The 27,356-nt window shown below is 37.2% G+C and overlaps 1 protein-coding gene across 2 annotated transcripts in view; it reads right to left on the minus strand.

The window, feature by feature from the left end:
- LOC105230093 (uncharacterized) overlaps positions 1 to 27,356 on the minus strand; it is a 359,356-nt gene that overhangs the window by 205,546 nt on the left and 126,454 nt on the right. The gene's annotated exons all lie outside the window — the stretch shown is intronic.

A 27,356-nucleotide genomic window follows, 5' to 3' on the forward strand; every position in this document is an offset into this window, starting at 1 on the left:
TTATAATCTCAGCCATGCCATGCAGCACTCTGACAGCAGACGCACGTAGAGGCAGGCTGTTATTATTAAAGACTATGCCTCTGTGCCTCCATGCCGACATGCCACATTCGCTGCTTCACTTGCAGACGCCCGGTGCAGTTCAATCACTTCAGCGCCAGTGAGGCAAACTAGAAAATCCAGTATTTATGTGAGTTCGATGAAGTAATGAATGATGATTGCACGTTGCCACATTTTCGCCTGTGATTTCTTTTTTAATCTCTTTGCCATTATCATTTATGCGGAAAAATGGTTGTTACTTTGGAAAAATTGGCTAACAGGTGAGCGGTCTGTCTGTCAACGTTTCGAAAAAGAAAAATTAGTATTGATGGAATGAAATTCGAAAATCTTTTTAGAGAATATATACGTGTATATCTGAAAATATAACAAAAAAAAATTAATTTGATTTAAAAAATTAATTTTAAAAATTTAATTTATTTTTAGTAATTTTTTTAATTAATTGTTATTAATTTTTATATTATTTCAGTTTAATTATATGGTAATTTCGTTTAATTTTATTTAACTTCTTTTTTGAAGAAAGAGCTGGTTAATGCATGTCGGAACTAAAGCTTATGATCTGTTGTGGTCTTCTCTTTCTTTTCTTTGCATTAAGGGTTTCAATAATTGAGGAACCTCTATATCTCGAAACCGATGTCCAGAAGGACTTTCGAAAAAAGTTTGGTGATGTGAGGAGTCTTTCTCAAATCTAAAGGCCAAAAATATAAATACAACAATAGATGGTGGAAGGACCTGTCAAAATTTTAATTATTGACAAAAAAGCGGCTTCCCAAAACAACAACAAACAAGTCGTTTTTTCTGAAACAATTTACTCTTCAGAGTGGCTCATTAATCGAAATGGCAAAAATCTTATTCCTTGGATCATTACCTGAAATATATCTCTAAGAAGTTGGTCAATCGGTTTAGCTGTTTCGGAGAAATTTTCCTCACCGATAATGTTTCGAATAAAAGGCATTTAAATGTTTGCAAAGCGGTTACACAGGTTACAGATCCTCTCACAAATATGCTCATATTGACAAAAGTATTTGTAGGATGGGTTGGATATTGAGAGTTGAAAAGAATTGCATATCATTGCTATTCAAATAGCGCAACGAAGAACTGATAAGGAGCATGCATCAGCTTCTATGTAGAATATTGTCGGACAAAAGCCTGCCCGACTATCGGAATTTAAGTGTTCTCTGCCCAATCCACAAATAGGGAGACCCCATCATTTGCGCCAACTAACATGCCTCCTCAACATCGCATATAAGATTCTATTGAGGATACTGTGTGAAAAATTGAAGCAACAAACTGATTGGACCTTATCAGTGTGGCTTTAGACCTGGCAAATCAGCAACCGACCAGATATTCACTATGCGCCAAATCTTGAAAAATACCCGTGGAAACAGAATCGACACACACCACCTCTTCGTCGATTTCAAAGCTTCTTTTGACAGCACAAAAAGGAGCTGTCTCCATGCCGCTATGTCTGAATTTGGTATCACCTAAAACTAATGCCCACACAGCCGTATTGCTGCCGTTGAGCAATACCAAAAGATCCGTCAAGATTGGTAAGAACCTGTTCGAGCCGTCTGATACAAAACTAGGATTCAGAAAAGTCGATTCCCTATCGTGCGACTTCTTCCTTAGCAATCTAATCATGGAGAAAGTAATTCAAGCTGCTTAATAGAGAAGTACGATATTCTATAAGGGAGCACTGCTGCTGTCGTAAGACGATGATATTGATATCATTCGCCTCAACAGCCGAGCTGCTTTCTCCAGAATGGATAAGGCAGGGAAACAAATGCTTCTGTGGAACATATTGGCCACGCAGTACCCGCCGAAGGAAGCAGAGGAAAAGGAAGACCTCCACTCCGTTTGAAAGACTAGGTGGATAAGTCCTGGCCACATTTGGCTACATTTGGCCATTATCGCAGAAGTTTTTCAAATATATGTACCTTCGATAAATACGAGGGCTGCCATATATATTTCTGGCCTATTAATGAAATTAGGAAATGGTTTTATTGTTTTTCAAAATATTCTCCATCAAGATTTATACACTTTTGCATGCGCTCAAACCAATTTTCGAAGCACTTTTTCCACTCCGATTGAGACACCTCCAAAACATGGTTTTTGAATGCTTCAACAGCATCTTCTGGCGACGAAAATCGTTGACCACGCATTATTTTCTTGATGTGTGGGAATAAAAAGAAGTCATTGGGTGCCAAGTCAGGGCTGTACGGCGGATGACCCATCAATTCGACGTTTTGGCCGGTCAAAAGGCGCTGGTTTGAGCCGATGTGTGAGAGTTCGCATTGTCATGGTGCACAATGATTCGTCTTCTCTTATTCGTTTTTCGAATTTCTCCGAAGACTTCAGGCAAACAAATGGTGGTATACCACTCAGAATTGATCATCGTTGCTCAAGCAGAACAGTTGGCACATGACCAGTTTTGCCGAAGAAACAGGCGACCATTTGCTTCGAAGTGCTTCTACCACGAACAACTTTCGTTGGATTTGGCTCGTCTTGGAAGACCCACACGGTCGATTGCTGTTTTGTTTCGGGCTCATACTCGTATGCAAAAGCAAATATAATTTTTTTGAATATAGCGTTTATGTTACAAAATAACCGGTCACATAGAAGGGGCTTGAAGCGAGTACGCAGCACTTATGGTAAACGCATACCGTTTCAGAACGGAAGTCTATCGCGACTTGGGAACAAACTGAGCAGTATTCTGTAGTACAAATTGGAGTGAAAATACGGAAATTGTTCTTTGTTTAAAAGAGGAACTAGTTGTTGAACTAGAATACCTTGTCTACATTTTATACAGAAAAATATAGAGGAAAAAAATATTAAGTTTGAAGATAGAAAGGTTTCGGTTACCTCATTGGCATTATAAAATCATTTTTCTTTACTGAAGGAGGGAAATTTTCTGATAAACTAAAATACCTTGATTACATTTTAGACAGAAAACATTAGGATTGAAGACAGAAAGGTTTCGATTGCCTCATTAGTATTATAAAACCATTTTTAAGCTTATAGCAGTGTTTCTATATTATAAATTGGTTTGGGAATGGCTACATTGGCTAAACAGCTGAGCTGTAAAGAACAAGTGCCTCCTTTTTAGCACTTAGGTAAGAATACATGCGTGCTACTTGTGAAGAAAGTTAGTACATGGGGCTACTGTCGATTACTCTGTAGTAATTACCGGTTATGTAGTTAATAAAGCATACGATTTATTGCTTACAAAAACATTCTCTTTCAGCAAGAGAAGCTTATACGGCAATAACAGAGCTGGAATATTGACTTTGAGCTTAGCTTCAGTTTTGTGTAACTGAAACTAGCTATGAACTCTCCTTCGAGTAAATTGAAATGCTCTGGAATCATGCATCTGCCGGGCCTTAAGGGAATCTCGATAAAATGCAAGGCTCCTGAGCTTACAAGTATCCATTTATTTGATTTTAATGATATCAAAAATAAATTTTAAGCCTCTCTACCCTGTCAGAAACCGTTGAACAGTTCAGCATATCTTAAGCCAATGCTGAGAACTCACCAGTACTTCTGAGTCCAAAAAGCCTTTCGCGCTCAGTAACTAACATCTCTTAATATGACTCTAAATGTGTCCTGACACAGATGGTAAGGGTGATCAGCTCTGCCTGAAAATGCTGCCAGGGTAAAATCGCGACACTTTTAGTAATATTTTTCTTGTCAAACCAATGAATTACCTGGTAACGGAATTGGTGGCTCTAGTTCACTTGTTATTCGATTCAAATTCAAGAAATATGAAAGAATGAGAGACAAGTTTGATTTTGTCTAACTTCGAACCTCTTTCAAGATCGCCAGAAAAAAACATGCTTACCCAAGTTATTATTACTTTGGCTGCTTACTGCCACTTAATATATTTAAGTCATTCATGTACAGTAAATTTCTTTCAACGTACGCAATAATTACACATTAAGTGCGCTTTTGTATATGTTTTTATGTGTTTATAGTAATAGCTGACCAAAATGTATTGGCAGCTTGTCGATATTTAATTGTTCGGAAGATAGTGGTGAGAGGCAATTGGATAACAATCAACTTTCAAAAGTGTTGTTGGTAATTATAGGAGCGCTTGCGATTAATGTGTATTTTTGTTTACACTAAAATACAGTTATTTTTGTGCTATGTACGTTTATGAGGAATACAAAGTTGTTGTGGCATTATTATAATAACTGAACTTAATGACTTGGAAAATGCAATTGTTGGAAAATTAATTAGGCGTTTTCACGGTAAAAGAAATTTATGTTTACAGAGGATTATTAATAATTCATATTTTCGGTTTTGCTGTGAATATCAATATTTATATTCACGAGGTTTGACAATTAAGTAATGAGACTGATTTTATTGCCGCGCTTGTGGTAAACTAAAATTCCCTTTCTCTTTTTTCGGCATCCCTCCCCTCTCCATTGATATATGTACCATCGCTCTAGCTTGTTTAGTTCGCCTGCTGCGTCAAGTTGAGTAGACGTGTGTTTGTAGTGCTCGTCATGAAAATGGAAAAACGAAATCAAGAGCAACGCGTCGCGATAAAATTTTGCGCCAGATTGGGCGAAACAGCTTCGGAAACGTACGCTAAAATTGTAAGAGTGTATGGTGATAGTGCTCTTAGACCCGGAAACCAAACGCCGTTGCCGCGCGCCCCTCGCCCGAAAAAAGCTCGCATGAGCAAGTCGAAGATGGAAACGATGATTATTGCCTTTTTTGATAGCCGTGGAATCGTCCACAAAAAATTCGTTCCACCGGGAAAAACAGTGAATCAAGTCTACTATAGCCAAGTACTCGAAAGATTGCGAAAACGAGTCAACAGGGTGTGTCCAGGCATCGCTCGTAACTGGATTCTTCATCACGACAACGCGCCGTGCCACACTGCCCTCAGCGTGTCCCAGTATTTGGCATCTAAAGGGATCGCCGTGTTGCAACAGCCACCTTATTCGCCCGACATGTCACCCTGTGACTTTTTTTTGTTTCCTAAAACAAAATCGGTGGTCAAAGGAACCCATTTTGAGTCGATTACGGACATCCAGGCGGTCGTGACGAGGGAACTCACGGACATCCCAGTCGAAGCGTTCCAGAAATGTTACGAAGCATGGAAAACGCGCTGGAATCGCTGTATAGCTGCACAAGGGGACTACTTTGAAGTGGATGGCAGAGTTGTAGAATAATTTTCAAATATACGGTTTTTATGGAATGAGTCTCATTACTTAATTTTCATACCTCGTATATCAATATCAATTTCAATAATCTTAACTTATATCCTCTTTTCTTTAAAGAGATTGAAATACTTAGCAATTTGATTTCTCAGCAGTGACTCGTCACATATTCTTTTTATAGATTATGCTAGAGTCACACGTTCAATATGACTTGGGAGCAAGAATTAGTTCTTGGCGTATTCCATTATAGAGTGTGAGGCAAACATTTTTACTCCTTCATATAAACACACGCTCACAAAATCATATATTTAAATATAGATTTAAAATTTTCACACACATCCTGCTTGTCATTTCTGCTGCCGAAGCTTTTTCACACAACCTGTCAACCCTTCTGCCAGTCATCATTATAACAGTTACATACATATGCCTCTATTTCGATAACTTTTGCTCTCTTTACTCATTTATCTATGCGCCGTTAAAATTTCCTTCGTCAAATTTTTTATTTTCTATTATTTAGCGCATTTCCGCTTTTAAGGCTTGTGATTTGCCGTTTTTTAACACCCAAGTATTTTTGTTGTTGTTGTTTGTATTGTGCTGACGCTTAGCTCGCCAGCTGTTGCAGGAAATTAAAATCTGCTACTCAGACAACAAAAAGCGAGCAAAAAACGCAAAAAGGCGGGCGTTAAAGAGGAGTAAAGCGAGTTGGGGCCAAACTGTGGATTGTGGATGCAACAAAAAGCAATGATTTTGAGTGCGAAAGGAAAGTAAATAAATTAGAAAAAGAAATTGTTATGCATAAAATGAAAATGAAAAGCTGGCGATTCAAGATAAGTTTGCATGAGCATATAAGCATTATGTAAATAGGTAGATATGTGTATGTATAAGTACAATAGATATACATAAGTGCTGAAATTCACTTAATTCGTTTTGGATACGGCGAGATAAATCCAAAAGTAAATAAATAAATTACAATAACAAAGCTCAGTCATTACTCATTTCATTTAATACTTCTCACTTTCAAAATTTGGCGTAAATAATGGCAAATATATATAGGGTGCTGTTTTTGGAGGTATTCGATGGCATATATGTAAGTATTATGCGGAATAGCTGTCAAACCAGCTGTCAATTTGGTTGACATTTATACTTAGTGTACTTTGACAAAGTCTTGGAGGGTTAAAAAATATTATTTTTCCATACTTTCATAGAACGGAAGATGGAGTCAAAGTTAGTTAGTCAGTGGTGAACTCTGTAGGTTAGTTAGTTTATTTGAGGTTAACCTATAGACCAATGAGCCACGCATAGACCAGTTTCGGTCTTTTGCGATACCAAATTGAGCTCAGTTGCTAGATTCATGAGGAATGGACATCCTTCAAGATTCCTGCTTGACGAATCGGTTAGTTATTAGAGACTTTTTAGTCCTTTTTTAGGTGGATGAAGTGATGTGTAGAAGTTTACGCAGGTGAGGAAAGTTCTCTGATCGCCATTCACTTGGGAGTGGCCAGAAACGATTCTTTTACATATAGCTCAAAAAGCTCACGATCTCAGGTCTAAGACAAAGTATCCTCTGGGTAGCCAAAGAACATCGGTTTAAAGACGAGCTAAAGTGGGAAGGCGAAACTTCCTTTGCACGGGGTTGTGAGCTGGGTTTGGGACTCGTTACGTAAAAACGCCTCCAATGAAAAAGTTTATCCCTTGCCAACAGGTGCTACTTCGAACTAAGTAGAAGTAAAGTCCTCTCTCGACGAATAAAAACCAAACTCTATAAGTCACTCATTATTCCCGTCCTGTTATATGGTGCAGAGGCATGGACGATGACAACATCTGATGAGTCGACATTACGAGTTTTCGAGAGAAAGGTTCTGCGGAAGATTTATGGTTCTTAGCGCGTTGGCCACGGCGAATATCGCAGTCGATGGAACGATGACTTGTATGAAATATACGACGACATTGACATAGTTCAGCGAATTAACAGACAGCGGCCACGCTGGCTAGGTCATGTCATCGGGATGGACGAAAACACTCCAGCTCTGAAAGTATTCGACGCAGTACCCGCCGGGGAAAGCAGAGGAAAGCCAAGACCACCACTCCATTGGAAATACCAGGTAGAGAAGGACATGGCTTCGCTTGGAATCTCCAATTGCCGCCACCTTGCGAAAGGAAGAAAGGACTGGCGCGCTATTGATAACTCGGCTATAATCGCGTAAGCAGTTTCTATGCCAGTAAAGAAGAAAAATAAGTTATAAGTAGTCGTCTTATTACCAAATTGTTTAACTAGAACAGAGAAACCACAAATGTAACTTTCACTTTTATAGAAAAGTTTTCAGTACCCTCATAATAGCCATAATAATGAACCACCTAGGTGATACGATTTGAAACCACTCAACTCTTTTTTGTAGAACTTAGACAAGCTTATAGTCTATACCGATTAATTTCACATTGTAGACGAATATTTGAGACGTTATAGGCGAGATAAAGTCGGAAAAGTATTTCTGAAATGAAATTTTTCCCACGGAATATTCTTTAAGGCCCTGGTGTCCTACCGATATTAGCGGGTTAAACAAGCCAAAGTGTTGGTAAGTTTTTTAATTTTTCTACAGCTTGTTTGAATGAAAATGTCTAAGCCTCTAACAATAACACCCTTTATATAAATATAAGAGCAAATTGTATACTAACAACCTGCTGCAGAACTCTCCTTACACTTTCTCTATGATAAGCTTGCCCTTCTACGCCATTTTATTTAATTTTTCTGTAACACACAATATAACGGAATAGAATTTCGCTGTGTTGAAACGTGTCTTGTAGTAAAAACGCGCCCAATTCAGCGCCAGATAATAAGAAGAATGCAAAGCGTGGAAAGGCGGCACGCAGATTTTCATCTTCACTTTACAACAACAGCATAAATTATATGTTTTTTTTTTTGTTTTTTTATTTGTATGCTTTTATTATGTTTTGTTTGTTTGTTTGTGTCTGCTTTATTGTTCTTTGTTTGTTGTTTTATTTGTTTTCCATTTAGCGTGTTTATAGGGATTTGCATTTAGTAGGCGGCGACGGCTTAGAGCGCGGTTAAGAAGAAGAGGAAGTTAAAAATTAAGCGAAAGATAAATTTAGATAAAAAACGAAAAGAAATGGAGAAGGCTTTTACGTTAGCTTGAAGGCGGAATTTAATGACAAGGAAGTAGGTGCAAGTTTCTAAATCTTTATGATAACGTATTTGGGGGAATATCAGATTAGGTTGCTCTGGCAAGTTATGCGGCAATCAAATGGCTTCTGATATCTGATCTGATTCATAGTGAAATCAAAAGAAGTTTTCTTCTGACTCTAACTCGTCATCAAGAATTTTTACGAATTGAGAAATCCTAATATCTTCTTTCCTTTTGTACTTCATTCTATATTTTAAATAAGTTCTCTCAAAAAATAGCTCTTGATATGAACCTCTGCAAGGAGAACCTCAATAGACTTCGTACTAGGTTGCTGTATTAAGCGATGAGCTATTGAAATTTAAGAGAACCGATAGCCAAATAGAAGACGTCAATGTTAGTGGAATGTCCTATATAGGTAAGTAAGCCGAGAAATCGCTATATTATAAATCTAAGATTATCTTACTGATTTCTAGTGGGAGAAAAACACCTGACACAAATATGTAGGTGAACTAAGGAAATCGAGGAGTGCAAAAAATACAGATTGCTCCTACTTTTGTCAAGCTCTTGTGATCAAACCCAGTTTTCAAAAACACAGAACAATTTTTGGATAAATTAAGGATTAATAGGAGTACTTCATTTGACATCAGCAGGTTTGGCCACAATTCGCATCAAAGCGAAGTTTTTTAACTATGAGAGCTGCCCCCGCCACGATGTCCAAATCGTGCTTGGCAACTTTAACGCCAGCGATAAAGAAAGCATTTTTGGCACAACGGTGGGTAAATTCAGCCTCCACCAGGAAATATCTCCAAATGCGTTAAGGCTGATCGACTTCGCCGGGGCCCAAAATCTGGTTATTTGTGCTACTACATAGATTCCAGCATAGGGAAATTCATCAAACTACCCAGCCGACTTATGATCAAAAAGCCACCAACCAGATCGATTATGTTGTGATAGGAAGAAGATAAGTCTCCTGCGTTTTAGACCAGCGTACGCTCCGAGGTCCTAGCATTGACTCGGACCACTATCTTGTTGCAGCCAGTATATGCAAAAAATGCGCGTCAACAAACACAGGAAAGGTTCAACGTCGAGAAGCTGCAATCACAACAGACAGCCGAACGATTTTCTATTCGACTTGCACTTCTGTTCTCCGAGAGCACTCGTCAACTACTTGGTATAAAGAATTCCTCATCGTACCTGCTGTTCTTTCGCCTTTTTCGATGATCAATGGTTTCGTTTGCAGCTGTACGTAAGCTCCTTGTGTGCCTTGGAGTGCCTTGTCACAGTGAAGAGAAAACAGACCGCCTACCTCGCAACGTTATAATCGACCACAACACGTGCGGGATAGGATAGATAGCGAGAGCTGAAGAGGGAAGCGAAACGCCCTTGCAAACGAAAAAGAGAGAGGCCGAAATGTGTGAGTACGAAAAGCTTGATAAGCAAGCCGGCAAAGAAAATACTCGAAGATTCTACGAAAAGATGCAGCGACTAACAGAAGGTTTCAAGACCAGATCATACTTTTGTAGAACCCCCAGAAGGGAACTGGTGACTGATGTCCAAAGTTTACTGAAATTACAGAGGGAACACTTCTCCTGCCTGCTGAATGGCAACGAACGCTTGACAACAGGAAATGGTGAACCGATTACCCAACCGATGACGATGAAGCAGACGTTCCATTGCCCGACCATGAAGAAGTTCGAAAAGGTAATACACGTCTGAAGAAAAAAAAGCGGCGGGAGGAAAGATGGATTGCCGGCCGAGCTACTAAAGCCTGCCCGACGAATGGAAATTAAATTTGCTCTTCCCAAAAAGGAGCACCACAATCTAAGCCATTACCGTTCGAGCTTAATATAATACTGAAACTCTTCATCAACAAACTGTTTGGACCTTATCATTGCGGCTTCAGATCTGAAAAATCGACCAGATTTTCACCATGCGCCAAATCTTTAAGGAGTCCTGTGAAAGGAAAATCGACACACATTAGTTCTTCGTCGATTTTAAAGCCGCCTTCGACAGCACGAAGCGACTTTATAACACCGAAAAACTAATACCGCTGCAAACGCGTTGGGAAGAACTTCCCCGAAGCGTTCGATGGAAAATAGAAAAAGTATACCACTGAAGGATTAACTTATGGAAGCACGGTATAGGAATTTTTAGTATCGACTAGAATCTGACCTACCACAAATCTTTCCTAGTAATCGAATATATTCAATCGTACTACGTCTGGGGTATCGCCATTAAGCATTACTCCTTGGTATTTCTCATATTTTTAAATTTCCAAGAAACACTTTACTCACTTACAAGAACAACAACAAGCTATTATTTTTATTACCAGAGCACATTAAGTAGTACCACCCACATATTTCCAGCATACACCCGCACTCATATACATACGTATGTAAATATTAATCAGGACTTACTTCTTTGTGGTTTCTGCGAAATCGTCATGCAAAGACCCACTCAAGGAAATTACACATGACCTTGCACAAATGCGGCTGTGCATTTACCGTTACTACTTCCACGAAATACGAATTATGCGGTGCTTGTATTTTTCGCAAGCTTTGCGTGTAAGTGACTTATGTGTTCAACCTTAAACGGCTTTGCGTGCGTGGTGAAATTGAAATTTATGCAGACAAAAGTGAGTACACATATTGTACATACATATATGTATATTTAGAGGGATATATATTATATGGCATGTAGAAACGGTTATATTAAGTAGATGGAAAAGCTGAGAAGCGCAACAATTTCGAAGAAAAGTTATATACATATACCCTTTCAGGAAGTTAAGCGCTTAAGCGGCGGGAACAAGCGCATTAAAAAGAACACTTAGTGGTAAAGGAGAGATCTTCGGGTTATAGCGGGGAATGAATGAGCAGCGTTGAGCATTTAGCGCAGCAATTCATTTTTTTTTTTTGCCTTAAGGTACCGCGAAGTCTTTTTTCCAGGGAATGAATTCTGGCTACACTTTATCAAATTGATTAATTAAAGAATATACATTTTTATATCTGCAAGAGTGTGTATTAAGTTTTCAAAGAAGCTTATAACATGCAGAGGCAACGTCGATGAACTTTTGAATTATGTATGTAAATGATGAGCGTGATGAGTTGAGCTAATTTAGACATGTCCCTGTGTCGGTTTATCTGTTTATATGCCAACTCGTCCCTCAATTATTGAGATATCGATCTGAAATTTTACTCATGTCATTTTCTATCCGAACAGCTTTTTATTTGTCGAAAACACCCACATCGAACCACTATAGCAAATAGCTGCCATATAAACTGAACAATAAAAATCATGTCCTTGTAAGGAAAACTTTTTTAATTATCGACAAATCTTCACGAAATTTAGCACGAATTATTGTCGAACGAAATGCTATAATCTCTAAATAAATTGTTAAGATCGGACCACTATAGCTTATAGCTGCCATATAAACTGATCTATCAAAATCAAGTTCTTGTATGGAAAACTTTTTTTTTTAAGAGATATCTTCATGAAATTTTGCATAAATTATTTTTAGAAGCATTCCTATGATCTCCAAAAAAAATTTTTTAGATCGAAACACTATAGCCTATAGCTGCCATATAAACTGAACGTTCAAAATTAAATACTTGTATGAAAAATTGCTTTATTTATCGAGATATCTTCATGAAATTTTGCACAGATTATTTTTTATGGTAACAGTATAATATCTGCACAAATTGTTAAGATCAGATTACTATAACATATAGCTGTCATACAAACCGACCAATTCAAATCAACGCAGTCACTGTCTAAACTGCAAATAAAAAGCTTATTCCATTACATAATTTGATTTATGGCAAAAACTGAAACTTAGTTAGTGGTTGCAAAAAAAAAAACCACTTGTGAAAAATATTGGTCTCCCTAATGTACGATATATGCATGCATATATGAATCCATATAAATTCACACTAATTATGTTGTTGTTATCAAATTAATGTAATTACAATTTACATGCGTGCCAACAAGGCTTAAGTGGTTATTTTTAGCAATAAAACCCCCGTCGAAAAGAAGCCGCACAAATTTCGATTTATTTCAGAAAGTCATTGCCAAAGTAAATGAAAAGAAAATGGCAAATTGCTTACTTCCGGGAACAAAAAACGAGTGATTAAATATATACACAATGACATTATACCGTTACCTTGTTCACGAAATGCTAAGAGAGCATGAGCTTGATTGATTTTCCATTAGCTACTAAGCTGCTTGGGATTTTCTAATTTCATTAGACCTTCTTCATTAGGTAACAGTGTACAATAAATACAGGAATATATTTATATAGAAACATTGAAATATAGGTAAGCATGCGTACATATGTCTACAGAAACACACACACACATAGATGCTCACAAATAAATGTGAAGTGTAAATAATCGCTCTGAAGCTTGTGTAATCAAAAATACGCTTGCAGCATTACCAAGGCGATTTGGTGACACGGCGTATGAGTAACATTCGTTTGATTACACTGGAGAATGCACAAAGTGGCGCGTTCACATGACTGGCAGCGGGTGATTGTTTTTATTGTAATTAAATAATATTATATTGTTTAGCACTTTAAAGTAATTTTCAACAACTGTAAATAATTGATGACCATATTATGCTCTTCAGATCCTTCATAGGAGGATGGAGTCATGTGCAGAAGTTCACGCAAATGAGGAAAGTTCTCTGATCGCCATTCACTTGGGAGTGGCTAGAAGCGATGCTTTTACATATGGTTCAAGCGGGTCACGACTTCCGGTCTTAGATCAAGTATCCTCTGGGTAACCTAAGAACATCCGTTCGAAGGCGAGCTAAAGTGAGAAGGCGAAACATCCCCTGCATAGGGTTTTACGCTGGGTTTGGGACCCGCCAAGTAAAAAACGCCCGCAATGAAAAGATACCAACTGCCTCGGATGAGAGACCCCCTTTTGATGATTTGCGCCCACTCCCCGACGGAAAAAAAGGACAATATGACCAAAGAAGTCTTCTATGAGCGCTGGAGCGCACCCATGAGAGCTGCCTTCGCCGCACAACGATGAAACAAGAAGGGTAATGCTCGAATATTCAACGAAAAGTTGCGGCGACTAAGAGTAGGTTTCAAAACTGGAGCATACTCTTGTAGACCCTCAGGCAATTACCCGTCTGAAGAACAACAAAGCGAAAAGGAATGATGAATTTCCGGTCGCGCTATTCAAACACGGCGACGAAGAACTAATAAGGAACAGATAAGGAGCATGCATCAGCTCAATTTATAGAATATGGTCGGACGAAAGCATGTCCTTTAATTGTATGCTTTGTCCAATCCACAAAAAGGGAGACCCCACAATCTGCGCCAACTTCCGTGGGATAAGTCTCCTCAACAAAGCATATAAGGTTCTATCGAGCGTATTGTGTGGATTAAAGTAAACTGACGTTGAGCAATACCAAAAAATTCGCCAGGATCGGGAAGAAAATCTCCAAGCCGTTCGATACCAAACGAGGTTTCAGACAAGGCGACTCTCTTTCGTGCGACTTCTTCAATCGGCTCTTGGAGAAAATAATTCGAGGTTCAGAGCTTAATCAAGCAGGTACAATCTTCTATAAGAGTGTATAGCTCAAGATATCGATAAAATGTTACAAAACTTTTGGTTGTGAATTTGCATATTACAGGCTCTGATTTGGATGACTCGTCGTCGGTCGAAGTTGTCTTAGTTAGAGGAAGAAAATAATTTAGCAAGAAACTTCTTAGAAAATAATAATATTCGAAAATTTGGAAAATTGAATATATGGTATGCAAGTGATGAAGAGACTCTATATACAAAAGAGTAATACCTTCAAGCCATTTACAGCCAACGCCTCACAACCTCTTAGCTGTCAAGTAATTGCAAAATTGTATGACATTTTGAACAGTTAGTTAGCACACGCACCTAATCGACACAAACAACAAACTCTCTAAATCAATCACTCAATCTAACAAGCAAAGCTACTCATTCGCCAGCACTTCAAGCATAATCTAGAACAACAAAAAACAGTTACAGTTACACAAAAATAAAATAAAATTTACCGCTTCTCACAATTTGTGTATTCCCCTAGGCAACGGACGACTGGCTGAGAATTATCGCTGCTAGTTTGCATATAAAACGAAGATGAGCTTCGGATTAGCAATATTCGTTGGTGCTGTGTGTGCGTGTGTAGCACTGTATTGGAAAATAGCCGTTGGCGAGGTCACAACTGTACAGCAACAAATACGCTTTTTTATGTATGTATGTATGTATTTACAAATGCATAGACATATATACCTATTTATATGTATATATACATACACATGTAAGTATATCTATGACTGCCGAAGCCGCAATCTGCATAGCATATCAATATTGCCACATTGTTTTCGATTTTTCAACGAGAGCAAATTGATGAATTTAACTTTGCGGTCAATTAGTAAAAAAAGTACAGTGGTGTGCAATAAAAAAAACATATTAAAAATAGTTATTGAAAAAAAGCGAATAAAGTAACTAATTTGTGTGAAAATAATTATATTAATGCGATAAAAGAAGTTTTTATGTATGGATAAATGGTATATAATGTACTAAAAGTATACACACTTCATAATAATAACATCTATTCAATTTCTTATTTTTTTTATTGACAGGCGAATAATACTGCTAGCTCTCAAGCAAAGCAGTTGAAAAAAATCTCTAAAGTTATAATTAATTGTGAAATATTTTTTACGAGATTGCTGTTAATTCATTGTGATAATTAAAGCCACAAAAAAGAAACATTATTGGTATTAAATCAATACTCATAATTCAAAGGCATTACTTTCGGACAAACAAAAAATAAAATAATGAAAGGTGTAATAAAATTTGTTTCCTTAGTGGCCAAAGCAAATTATTTTATTTACTTTGAGAAATTTAATTTATTGACATTTTTGAAATATATGGCAACCCCATGAATCAATTTTTATGCTTGAAAATCCTACAAATGTCTTCAGTTTGTATTATTGCATGTTCTTTTTTTACTATAGTTGATGAAATAATTAAAAAATGTTAATGACTTTTAACATATGGTAACCCTACTCATAAATATTTTCTGTTAAAAAAATCTATAAATGCGTTTTCAATATTGGTCGAATTATTTTCTCTATTTTAGTAATTTAATTGTATAAAAATAATTAAAAAAGGTGGCAACATTTCTGAAAAAAAATTCTAAAAATGTTGTAATGCAGACCTTCTAACTTTTTTGCATTTAACAATTTTGATTTAGTAAAAATTTTTAAACATATGGCAACCCCACGAATAAATGTTTATGTTTGGAAATCACATATACATACATACATACATATGTGCATATGTATGTATGTACATACTTATGTATACGTACCTACAGTTTGTATTATTTCATGATTTTTTTTAGTTAAATTAAAAAAGTAAATTAAATTAAGTTCAATTAAATAATAAAAAGAGTTTGATGATTTTCAACATATGGCAACCCTCCTCATAAATATGTTTTGCTGTCTATATGTCTATAAATTTATAAATTATTGTTATAAATTTAATATGGGCGGAATTATTTCAAGTACTTTAGTAGCTCGATAAAAATAATTAAAAAAGGTGGCAACATTTCCGAAAATTAAATTCTAAAAAAGTTTCAATGTAAACTTTTTTTGTTGCTTTTAACTAGTTTGTAACAATTTAGCAAATAAACATAAGCTTTTCTATTAATTTATAAAAAATTGAATTAATTTTTTTAAGTGGCAACCCCTTCAGTATAAATTTTTAACAGTTAACTTTTTGAAATTGACAATCAAATGCAAGAATTTTATTGAATGATCATAATTTCTTCTATTAATTCTACTGCATTATTATTTTTTTGTATAAGTGGCAACCCCGAATATAGATAACTTAGGCTGTTAGCTTTCTGAATTTACCTGTTTTTTTTCATGCAAATGTAGTAATTCTATTAAGTGATCATGATTTTTTCTAACGATGCCAATAAATTATTATAATTAATTTAAGTGGCAACCTCTGCAGTAAATAATTTTAGCTGTTAGATTTAAGAAATCACTCGATCGTAACACCCTTATGCAATAATTTTATTAAATGACATTAATTTCTTTAATAATCTCCATTTATTTTTATTTTTTTAAGTGGCAACCCTATCGGTAGATAATTTGAACTGTTAGGCTTTAGAAATTGTTTGAGATAATTCTATTTAATGGTATAAAGTTCCATTTTATTAATTCTTATTTTTTTTAAGTGGCAACTCTTTCAGTGCATAATTTTAGATTTTTTTTTTATTGTGACACAAATAATACGTTAGATTTAATTGTATTTTTTTTATAAAATTTTTTCAAAAAAGTGGCAACTTTATTCCTGTCTTTTTTAAGTGGCAACTCCTTGAGTAGATGATTTAAAATGTTAGGTTTTTGAAATCACTAAGTTATGACACCTAAATGTCAGTGTTAATTTCAAAAACTATTTGCTGCCAATTTTCAAACAGGTGGCAACTCTTTTTTTTTAAGCCTTGCGTATGTTTCCGCGGGCAATGCAAAATGAAAACGCTGGCCTTCAATCTACCACATCATCTATGATAAAGGGTATACCGCGAGTGTGACGAATTTTTGTTGCGTAACACAATATCGTTGCACTTGAAAACGAAAAATTGTAACAATGTTGGCATAAATATAAAAGCAATGTAAAAAATATTGCAACACTTTACGTCAATCAATTAAAAATTTCATGCCAGGAATTCCGTTAATTAACAATGACAGAATGACTTGTTAATGAAACTTGTCGAACTCGTGGTTAAAAATCACAATTAAATTGTGAGCGAAAAAAAATTATGAAATTATGAAAAAATTCCAGACTCACAGCTACTCACATAGTTTTCTATAATTAAATGTAAATTAAATTGATTTAAAGCCAATATGTAAATCCCTGAGCACTAGGCCACTTGATAAACTGTTATTTTTTCACAGCCACTTAAAAAAAGTTTGCCTAGGTAGAAGAAAGGGTACTATACTTACTATAATAGTATATAATCCCAACCCCCCGTCTTAACAATTAACAGAATTGTATATGACAGACACTGTTCCAAATTACTTCGTCTAATTCAATAAAATTTTAAATCAACAAGATTAGTATGGGAGCCGGACCATTGTGAAATCTCAGGTAACTCTTACAGCTAACCGTAAAGCTAACTGTAAAGCTAACTAAAAGTGTCTTAGTTCCGCTATCAATAAAATGAGAACGGGTCTAAGTTCCATTCTCTTCGTTTGCTCTCTTATTAGAGCTTTGCTGGACCTTGATTTACTCCTTGAGTTCTTGCTTTGTCGCTGGATCGATTGAGCGAAAAGTGGATCGCATTTTATGACCGATCTTGCTTCAAACGCCAACAGGGATTTCCCTCGAACAGCATAGAACGACGGTCCTTTGAAATACCTAAAACTCCTACATATTGGTCATAAAAAGCCTGCCAGAAATTTGTCGAGAACAGTAATAACAGTGTCGGCCTTCTTTCTAGTTGCATGGAATGTCTCATATTCAGTCTCGCAGAAGTGAGACAATTAAGGATTAAGTGCTTTAATGTTGTTACCTCACTTTCTTTCATACAGCTGTAAAAATTGCGTCTCACAAGAATTTTACCTTACTGCATGGATGCCTAATGGACAATGTTCAGTAAGACTTCCTAAAAGCATAGTTCAGTGAATCTCCTACGTTCTACTCTAGCTTAGAAAGAACTCGCAGTTTTTCTTCCACCAACACTTGATAAACTAACGCGAGATCCATAGGTCCAGTGCTATAACGTAGATGGACGCGATTCAGCTCGTACTCACTGCCATTTAAGTAGTAAAAGTCCAGCAACTTTGGTGTTTCCAGCGATTACGCTATGGCCAGGCATGTGTGAATAATCACTTCCCTAAAAAAGACTGCGGTTTGGAGCAGTCAGTCTACTCCCACCTCAATGGCAGACACTTTTGCCTGAAAAACTCTGCAATGGTCCGGTAGTCTACAGTTAAGTTCGACCGTGAGGGCGTTAGAGAAAACTCTCCGTCAACTTTTTCTTTCGAGCTTCGACTTTTTCATGAAAGTTGAATAACACGTTTGGAAATATATTGACAATGATATCTTTTATTCGATTAAGCCGTGTAGAAATAGACTATCAAGAGCATCCAAGCTTTGGCATGGTTTACAAAAATCAAAAAAAAAGAATCTGTAGAAAAAGTGAGTTCTGGATTATAAAATTGTATGTCCATACGACCCTTCTAGTGGCAAAAATACCAGTACGCAAAAAGGTAAACGTCAAAGCTCAGTTTATAGTTCGTTGAATATATATATTGAATTTGGAGGAAGAGTTTCAGAGCTTCCTGATTTCTTATGGGGTCAAAACGCTCCAAATGAGGTGTAGCAATTAAAAGTTGGCCGTCATTTCTATTCCACTTTACCTCCAACCGCCATTAAGAGCGCCTCAACGCTGTCAATTCGCTTCATTGCTGCTCGCCAAAGCTGTCAGCTGCAGTCAGTGCCCCGTTAGTTTATGCGCCAGCGGCGAATTTGCCCACCATCGACACCAACAACAACACTTACACACAAATCATCGACACCAGATTTTCCGCGAAATTTGACTTCAATTAATACGCTGCCGTGCTCGGTTGCTGGGAAAACGCCAGTGTTAGTGTGTGCGTCTGTATGTGTGCTTTTGATGGCGATTTGCGTTTAATAACTCTGATGGCAGGCAGTTGATGTTTTTCGGGGCGCAACTTGGTTGCACAATAAATACGGCGTCAGCATTTGCCGAAAGGGAGTGGGCAACGAGCTGGTCTTACTGTTTATTTATACGTTTTTGGGTATTTCTTCACTGTGTTTTTGTTGTTTGGTATTTGACCTCACGTTTCGATGGCAAACGCGTAGTCGGGAAATATTTTGTGGTGAACATTAAAAACGAGTTTGGGCACTGAACCTACATATATACCGACAGTGGAAGAAATTTGGAGGAGACCTAAATCAAGAAAGCTGGAGATGCATGCAGATATGAAAAACCAAAAGGTAAAAGAGAATGAGCGCGACATTTTTAGAATACTTAATAGAGAGATAGAAAACAGATAATATTTTACTTAGAAGTGGATTTACCATACTATTGATAACCACAGGTTCTTGGATAGGGCTTCCTAGCCCAAAATCTGAATTAAGTTGTGCTACGCACTGTTACTGAAAATATCCACGTCGCAAGTTGTAAAAACTTATCGCGCGAAAATGTTCGCGTTTTATTTCCATTTTTTTATCGAGAAGAATATTTCAAGTTACTGTAAACAACACAGATAGCGCTGATATGTCAAAACATTCTGAGTATGACACGAGTATAACGTCAAAAATGTCAAACTTTACGATGAAGTAGCGAGTTGTGTCCGTTTGCAATACAAGGGTCGTCAAATTCCGAAATATAAAAGGCAACCTAAGGTACGTACTAATAGTAGAAATAAACCATATGGTCTGTATATGCAGAGAAGATATCAAAGCTGATAAACGTGCATACAGTTCTTAGAATTCCGAGCAGGAAATTGATCGTTTTGGGGAAATGCTCCATTATTAAAACTAGTCTTTCAGGAAGCGCTTACTGTTTTTTCTTTCTTTTTTAATTTAAGTTTTGGTTTTTTTTTTTGTAATCTTAAGTAACCTAACCAAATTTAACAAATAATAAAGAGTAGGCTCCATAAGTGCTTACCCATCGGTTCACATCTTAGTAAAAATATGAAAGAATTAAAAATCGATCAGTCCCCAGTAATGTTTCAATACTTCATTTTAAGTAACTTACCTGTAAAGATAGAAGAAAATAGAAATTTATTAGATATAATGTTTTTAATGATTTTTTTTTTTTAAGTAGATCTCTTAATATTATAGAAGTTCTAATTATGACTATATTGCCAACGACGATAATGCTTGAGTAATTTTGGAAAAGTGAGAACAATACTTTTCGTAAGAGATTATGTGCGAGAATAAGATAATGAGTTTCTTAACACTTGAACATACAATTTTTGCCATTGAAAACATATATTTGGCATTACTTGCCCAGGGCGATCGCTGTCAGACAGATGTTTCCAACAATTCCATAGTTAGTTCTGCGCGAAATTCGATCCTAGAACTTGCTATGTTAAACTCGAGCTAAATTGGCAATGCGATCGAGAAAACGGAATTCATTATGAAGTAAACATTCATTTTTTTATTCCTCAGTCGAGATCGGTAATTCCAATGACAAAATCTACATATTCACCCATGGATCAAAGAGTGAGCTTCTTCTGTTGTAATCCAAACGCCGAAGGTAGCTTTAACTGCGAAAAATTCTCTAATCAGCAAGGCGACAGACCTTCTAGTGGACAGCCTGGTGGCAATTAATGTCATTCGTAGCGTCTAGACGCAGTCTCACTGCGCTAGGTTCCGCAAGCAGGCAAAAACTAGACTCTCCGTAGGTAACTCGGTTAAAATAGTCCCAGTCATATAGGAATAGGGGGAAACGAAAGGAGGAAAGGAAAAGAAACATAATTTTCCTAAGTTTATCTAACCATTCAGCTCTAATGGACCAAAGAAAGCACATTAAGTCTTGGAACACTGGCCTCCCACAACATTACCACTCCTCAAAGTAACCAATGATGATGGACAAACCAAAAATCTTCTACGGCTAAGCAAAAGGGGATATAATAATGTTGTAGGAGTCATCACAAGGAACCTATCCTCAAGACCATAACTTCAGAAAGTGGACTCGATGGAATTCAAAACATGTAAGATGGATGATGAGACGCTGAAACATTATTTTTGGTTCGCCCAACCTTATACGGCTGCCAATTCAACAGTTTTCGAGACATTGGGCAGCGGGGATGGAAAAACTCAGGTTTTTACTAAATCAACTGAGTTCCTCGATAAGACTTAATAAGGTCACCGCCTGAGAATACAATGTGATTAATGAAGGCTTGGATATGCCCGCCTGCATTTAATTAACCAATGTGCTATCGGAGGTAAGAGATCCGAGTTTTCCTACTTGACAATCAGCTCTAGAAACTGGTATTTGTCTACGATAACTTGCCATAGTATTGACTTCAAATCTTTAGCTTCCAAAAATGCCTTTTGGTGCTTGAACATATTGCTGATTTGATTACTATTTGAAACTATTTAGCACTTTGGACTCAAGAAAGGGACATCATAGCTCCCAATCTCTCTCTTTTCCTCGTCTTTTTCTTTCTTTCTTTCTCGAATAATACTCTTTAAGCTGCTTGCGAAGCTATTTTACTTTTTTAAGAGAGACTTTTATCGTAAAATTCGCATTTCGAATAAAATTGTCTGACGAGCTTAAATATTTTTGACGGAATCACTATAACCAACCTTTACCCTATAAGTCAATCGATTAAAAAGCTAAAAAGGTGAACGTAAAAATTTCGAAAATACACTTCATAATTTGAAAACCTTATTAAATTTATAGAACAGAGATACCGTGTTTATACCTGAAGAGGCAAGTTTGTAACACCCTTGCCTTGTAGACCATTTTTTGTGGGCTCCAGACGTGCCTAATATTAACTTCGTTAGCACTCTTTATATAAACCGTTCTAAAGACAGCATTTTGTTCACAGGATGGATACTTTAACAATGATCAAATTTGACCCGGACTGGTATTAAAATATGTGAAAACGCCGATTTTTACGTCAATCTGGGTAAAATTTTATCTCATAAATGATTAGATCTTTTGAGGGCTCTAGACATGATTAATATTAAACTCTCGAAGTTATATAAACCCCTCTATATACGACATTTTGTTCCCAATACAGATTGAATAATTCTTCAATGATCAAATTTGACCCGGACTGGTTTTAAAATAGGTGACAAATTGGTTTTTAGGTGAGTCCGGGTAAAATTTGACCACATAACGGCAGCATTCTGCACTCCTTTTGGTCCACTCTCCTTAAAATAACTTTTCAACTCCTAATTATTTAGTGCTTTCCGTACTTCCTTTCCAATAACTTTATTGATAGCAGCGAAGTTTGTACGTTCGGAAGCAATATCTTCGAGGTAAAAATTATGCCACAAAGCTAAAACGGCAACCATTTTCCTAGAGGAGAGACATAGCTATGGCGCCATCAGCTATATTTAACAGCCGACGTCAGCGGTATGCGGAAAGCGAAAGTGAGAGGAAAAGATATAAAAACACGGCACATAAAATTGTATGTACAACAACAACAAATTGGCAAAGCGCTACAGCAACAAAACGTGCAGCTGCCAACAAACACACGCCGCAACGCTGGCCGCAAACGACGCTCGGGCCACTGAAAAGTCAACAGCGGTTGCTGGCCTAACAAAGAAGCCAAGGTTTGCCAAAGCGCTAAAAAAGCAAGAGTGAAGGAGAAAAACGCAGCGATAAACAATACAAAAAAATAAAATAAAACAACAACTAAAAAGGCATGCGCGGCATGCAAAAAATGCTTAGCATTTCGACGATTTATGCGATTGAAGACAACAAGTGGCACAGAGATCGAACAAATCGATTGACTGCTGAGACCGAAAATGAGAAAAAACAAAAATAAATGCGCACACAAGGCACGGCAAAAACGGGTTTAGTGCAGGCACCAAGTAAGCACAAAACAACAACAGCAAGTGCGCTTGTGGGCCACGCCGCCTTGAGTTTGCCAGGCAATTATGTCAAGTCACCCTGTGGTTGCGGTTGCTACACGCCGTCGTGGTACATGGCAAGCGCTTAAGCTACTACAAACACGAGCACACACATACATACATATGTACATGTTTACATACAAGCATATCAAACACAAAATTGTACACCTTTTTGTTGTTGCACACAGCACTCAGCCACCGTTGGCTGCCATTACGTCCACTTGAAAGTGCAAGTGGATATGCAACTCTCGGCAACTTGGAAAAGCACTACTTACACAAGTTAATGTGAATTAGTTAAAGGCTGCGCCGTGCAGTGGCAACATGTGGCAGGCTGGCTGGCTGACAGTGAAAAACAAAAACCATAATCAGAACCAGAGGGGCAAATGAGTTAGGCGCTTGAACTGGTCAGCGCGGCGACCGGCAGCAACTACACGTATGCGAGTTTACTTAGCTAGCGCTTGAGCTCCGCACGTTGCTAGTGCTATCTAGCTGCGCTGGCGACGTGCCGCAAACCAGTTTGTGGCGTTTACGTTTGCGCCTGCGCACTAACGCCGCTGCTCACCGTTCGTCGCCGGTCGTTTTTGGCTAATAAAAGTGAAGTCGTTTTGCCATTTACAGCGAACGTGCACACATAATTCGCTTTTATTGCCTTGTTTTGCGGTATTTGTGGTGTCTTATGATGTGTGTATGTCACGTTTTATTTTGTTGTTATTTTTGCGCTTTTTATGATTCTTAGTTTTATACGCTACACTTGTGGCGAAGATTATATTGGTTTGCTCCTTCTAATTACATCAAATAGTTAGTGGTGGGTAATGTTGACCAGTTTCAGGTTATGGGAAGATTCGAAAAAGTCTTCTTCTCAGTCGTTTCGATTTCCATTAACCATCCGGTGTCTCGACATATATTAAGGTTAAGATTGGCTGGAACCAGGTGCGCACAAAAATATAGGCGATTTGTAGAAGATCCGTTATATTCTAGATCACTAACTCGAAACTCGGTTGAGCCTCACTGCGAAAGTCTAGAAAACGATTTATTTTCATACCACTAAATGTTGCAAACCGAAGGTATAGCTCAGCCCAGATATCTTCTCTGAAAGTTCGGCAATTTCTTCGATATATACATATGTATAAAGATAATATTTATTTTTGGGCTCTGGAATGAGACTATATTTAAGAGTTTGGTGATATTGTCCGTTGAGAGGCCAAATCTAAGAGCTGATGTAGATAAGATTCAGCTCGTTAATCGCAAAGTATCGATAAACCTCTCCACTTTCGAAAGAAAGCCAACTCACTTCCAGTGTTTGGCACATAAGATATTTGCTGGAAAATTTCGTGAAAGAAAAAATTGTTTTGTACAAGACAAAAATAGAAAATCCAAAAGCTTGGCTTGGCTATTTGAATTTTTTACATAAATTTTTAGGTTATGTAAATCGTCATTATCATTTTCAGTACCTACAAATCGAGATAAACCATTCTTAAACCTTAAAAATGCTACCACGTATCTTTTCTTCCTTTCCCGATCACAGATCGCCTATCAATATATTGAAGACAACTTTTGGTGAGTGCATTATCTCGCGAAGTGGGTCTGACGCGTGACCTCCAAAATCGTGCGATATAACACCGCTAGACCATTTTTATGAGGTTGTGTACAATCACTTGTCTACGCGGATAGTCCCGAATTGCTTCAGAAACTGGTCGAAAATTGGGAAAAAAGGCATCAAGGGCAATGAGATAGTAGACGAGACAAGGTAGACAAGGCGTATGGCTAACATCTGAAAACGTGATAAGCATTAAGAAATCGACGCATTGTCTGTACGACGATCTGGACAGAAGCATGGTAAAAAAAATCGAAACACGATGGGATGAGTTACTTGGAGGTAAAACTGCAAATGTCATGTGTAAAACGGTAGATCGGAAATACACAAAATTCCTACTGGCACTCGATAGAAGGTACTGCAGATGCATGATCGGAATTATAACTGGTCATTGTCTGGGCGAGGCACACACACGTCTTCAAAATGGGGTTAACAGATCGAAAAGACTGCAGGAAATGTCTAAAGCAAGGCACCAGAGAAAAAATGGACCATTTCTTGTATACTTTTCCCGCTGTGGCAAGACTACGCTGTAAGCAAATGAGATCCCCATTGTATGATACACTGCAGGAGGTATCGATAGTGAGGCCGCATAGTCTGTTAAAATTTTGGCGCAGCGCAGGAACTTCCAAACTTGAAAAGACAGCTTCAATACAGTCTAATATAAAATACGTCAAAAGAAGTTGATCTAACCTTCTATGTCTCTATTTGACGGATTATTAGATATGTGAATTATATCATTTTGAGTGAAAGAACTTTTGTTATTGTGAGAAAAAAATTTTGAAAAAGTCAACCATCAAGATTTTTTATGCTAAGTTTAGACATGGTTAATTGAGCACCGAAGTCGGTGAAAACAGTAGACATCGTATTCTCCAAAACTAGCTGCCAATGAATATTTCCAAACGAATACACCCTAGGAAGAAATTTCCAACGAGTAAATACTTGTATACATTGTCACAAAAAAGTACTCGGAAATACTCAAAATATCCACCAAAATCATTCGAAAAGACTCGTGAAAAATGTCGAGCTCTCTGGCCATCTCTTTAACACTTGCCTGACGATTTTCAGCCACCATATCCTTCACTTTTTTATTATTTTCATCAGTTGAAGAGGTCGAAGCTCGTCCAGAATGAGAACGCTTTTTTGGCCCAATATATACAAATCTATGGATCTGAAGTTCCGCATTTGAACAATCACGTGGTGTTAATGAAAAGAGAGAGACCTTAGTCGTGAATGCTTTAAATAGCGTGTTTTCGCTTCGCTATTGCCGCAGTAATTCTAGTTTCTACATTTTAATTACGTGTTGCCAACGCGCTATGACGTCTTACATAAGCTGACTTTAAGATTATTTTCTTTGCAATATTTTGTTTGTTCTTGAGTATTGCTTGCCACTAAAGCAAACCTGTTTATTTGCCATTTTATGGCTGGTTTCTATTCAGATGCAAGCAATACACATACACACAGTTATGTAAATAAGTCTAAGTACGTACTACTGCTAACCATATGTTAATCCGACATTCCAGCATATTTTGCACAAAAACAGAGAAATACTCGTATTTAGCTGCAATTGCAGAAATGATTACGAGCGCATAAGCGCCTAAGCAACGAGTCAAATGTGCGAAATACGAGTCAGCGGGCAAGTCAAACACTTTGCACCGTCAAGAAGGCGTGAAGAATAGTCAGTCAATGGCATATGAAAATGGCATTAAAACAGAATATTGAACTACATTCCACTTTTGATTGGCCTAATCTGTCGTTGTTTCCAGCTAATTGAATGCTTTAAATTTGTCCATCTCGTTTGTTCGGCTTCATTAGCCAGCTGATCAGCCATGAAATTTACAAATTGAAAGCGAAATTATTAATGAATTAATGAAAAGCATTCTGAAGGTGTGTGTTTGTGTGTGCGTATGTATGTATTTAGGTATTATTAAGCTGAGGGTCAAGTGTTGAACTTCCGGTTGCCGTTGAGTGTATGAAATTTTTGTTAATGTGTTGCTGGGGGCGGAAAGTATGTAGCTCCGGTTGCTCTTTTTTATTTATAGAAATAAGACCAGCTGGCTCAGAGCTATTATTTATGTTTATATTTTGAAAGGATAAATGATTATGTTTCTTAAAACAAAGACTATGCTTTACCTTTACATTGACGGTAAATTTATTGAAGATATTAATAATTTCCATATTATTTTCTATAAACTTCAACCTATTTTACTTACAAAGGCCTAAAATGAGATCAATCAAAAACTGAATACACAAACTTGACCGAATCGTTAAAAAAAATCCCAGCTTGGTAGGACATTCTTTTTATGTTCATGTGAAATTTAATCTCTTTGAGGCAAAAAGTTTATTTGGCGATTTTTGGAGAAAAATTTCATAAAATTCTGTAAATATTATTCTCCTACCAAAAGACATGAATCTTTTTCAAAAATGAGGCCTACAAAAATGCAAATACTGCCAGGAGTGAATTTCAAATGCCAATATATACCACAGATCTAAAGTAATTGCAATAAGTTTAATGTGTATAAACCGAGGCCAAGGAGTTACAACTCAAGCCGTTCCCAAGACAATCTGGTCTAAGTAACCGGAACAGACCCGAATTTTTATACGGCCAAGGACTGTCAACTCGTTATTATGCCCCGAAATTACTTCAGGGATATTTCCTCTCGCTACAACAATAACAACAGTTATCACTCAACAGGAATTTCCTTCCAGATTAACTAATTTCAAATATCAATTGGTAAGGCTGAGCTCAGGTTACTACCGGTGTCACAGCTGGGGGATA

The sequence above is a fragment of the Bactrocera dorsalis genome, chromosome 5, assembly GCF_023373825.1.
Source record: "Bactrocera dorsalis isolate Fly_Bdor chromosome 5, ASM2337382v1, whole genome shotgun sequence".
Taxonomy (NCBI): Eukaryota; Metazoa; Arthropoda; class Insecta; order Diptera; family Tephritidae; genus Bactrocera; species Bactrocera dorsalis.